Raw genomic sequence first — 1975 nt, 5'->3', positions numbered from 1 at the left:
CCAAACACCAAGATACAGTTGACTTCTATAGACCCCTTTAGAAAACAGCTTCTCCACACACAGAATCTTGTGTACAGCAGGTTGAATAATAAGTTCAGTAAAAGTCTGATGTCCTGCCAAGTTTATTTATAACTCCTTAAATTCACATTTTCTCTGACCCTAAAGGGACCTTTGCCACATTATGGAGCAGGGACAAACAAGCTTGGGTTCAAATTCTGTCTTGACTGTTATTTTGGGTCTGTGACCTTCAGCAAATTAAATATTCTCTTTAACTTATGCTTTTTCATATGTAAAACAGCAATAATAATACAACATACATTCCTGCGTTGTTCTGAGTATTAAGCAAGAACATATCTAAAGCTGGTACAATACCTATTACACGGTAATAAATATTAATTCCTTCCTCACTGTCTCTCTAAAGTAGGAGTATGGGATTTAATTTACAGAGATGTTGTGTATAATAAATAAGATTATGTATATAAGAGAATTCAAACTGTGCCTTGTGCTAAATAAATAATTTCCCTGGCTCTCTATTCCACATGTATACATCAGTCGGGATGTTGTTTCCTCCTCAAAATCCTCCCTAGACCAACACACCCTCCTGAGGCAGAAGTTACACATTATTCTTTCTGTACTCATGTAGAAACACACATGAATTTCTACCAGAATATTAAGCATATTATATTTATCTATTTATTCATCCATACATGTTTATCTTTATTATAAGATTTTATATAATATTTATTTTCTACCTGTATTTAAATTCTCCCGGAAGGTACTCTTCGTTCCCAAGATGATTTTTGTTGTTTGTTTTTTGGTTTTTTTCTTTGTTTGTTTTACTTGTAGCAAGAATTACTGTCAAACTCCACTCACTGGGATAGAACCCCTGCAGTGTTAGTGAAGACTTGCCCCTCACGCAGCACACTATCCACACCTGTGAGCTCCTCGGCTAGCCAGGGACCTCAACTCCAGCCTCTAACAATGTGCAGCCTGGGATGGCTTTAAGTCTCTTTCCTGTTTCAAAGATGGATATTATGATAGATTTTTTTTTCTCCTAAGAAAGTACTGTGAAATCTATAAGTGTGTGATGTGCAATAAGCATTTCTCTATAAGATATATCAAATTGTACATCAATGTAGAATTCCCTGTGTTCAAATTATAGGAAGACTAGATATCATCAAGTCATTCATCACAATATTTATTGACTCCGTCCTAGATTCTGAGATAAAATTACAATTCTAGTATATAAGAATGCACATTGATCAAATAAACATGTGTGTGGAAGACAAATCCCACAGAGAAAAGCTATGTGATATTATGATAGCATGAAAAGGGGGACTTGGCCTAATTAAAACAGTCTAAGATTGCTTTGGAAGGAAGCGAGGATTGGACTCAGTTTGAAACATTAATAGTACATTGTGAGATGAAATAGAAGAAAAGAGACTTCCAGGCAGATGTAATAGTTGGTGCAAAATTCTTCAGTGGGGAAGTAGGTGACTAATGCAGGTGATGCTGATATCTGATACTGAGGTGGGATGTGCCGATGTCTTTTATTACCATTTTTTTCAGAGTGTAGGGAAGAGTTTCAGAGGCTTTAACTTAGCATTTTCTAATGAGAAACTCTTGCTCTATAGATCCCAAACCAGCATGGGAATGCTGATAACTTCCTAGTGAGTCCATCCCAGCAAATCACTGACAGGGAGAGATATGATCACTGGTGTATCCATGATCCCAGTAGACTATGCTGACTGGACTAGTATCAGGACTTCATTACTTGTCCTCCATATACCCCCACTCTAATAGGGGATTCATGGTGAGGCTCTGGATCCCAGAGAATCAGTATCAACTTTACCGTTTGTTTAATTGTCCTTAAAATATCTGGATATTATCTTTCCCTCTCTGGATTAATACTCAAGTAAGTCACCATAGGTCCCTTGGGGGAAAGACTGGGGCATTATATATACACTCGCTCTGA

General features: G+C 37.0%; 1 non-coding gene across 1 annotated transcript; it reads right to left on the bottom strand.

Annotated features, from left to right (window-relative positions):
* Positions 1-838: 838 nt before the first annotated feature.
* On the bottom strand, positions 839-990 carry LOC123785581 (small nucleolar RNA SNORA62/SNORA6 family). Its single transcript, XR_006777676.1, has one exon. It is a non-coding gene; the product is annotated as a small nucleolar RNA SNORA62/SNORA6 family (small nucleolar RNA).
* Between the last annotated feature and the right edge of the window lie 985 nt (positions 991-1975).

The sequence above is a fragment of the Ursus americanus genome, chromosome 15 (genome assembly GCF_024610735.1).
Source record: "Ursus americanus isolate L20-20 chromosome 15, mUrsAme1.1.p, whole genome shotgun sequence".
Lineage (NCBI taxonomy): Eukaryota > Metazoa > Chordata > Mammalia > Carnivora > Ursidae > Ursus > Ursus americanus.
This window is presented reverse-complemented; position numbering and strand designations above follow the sequence as displayed.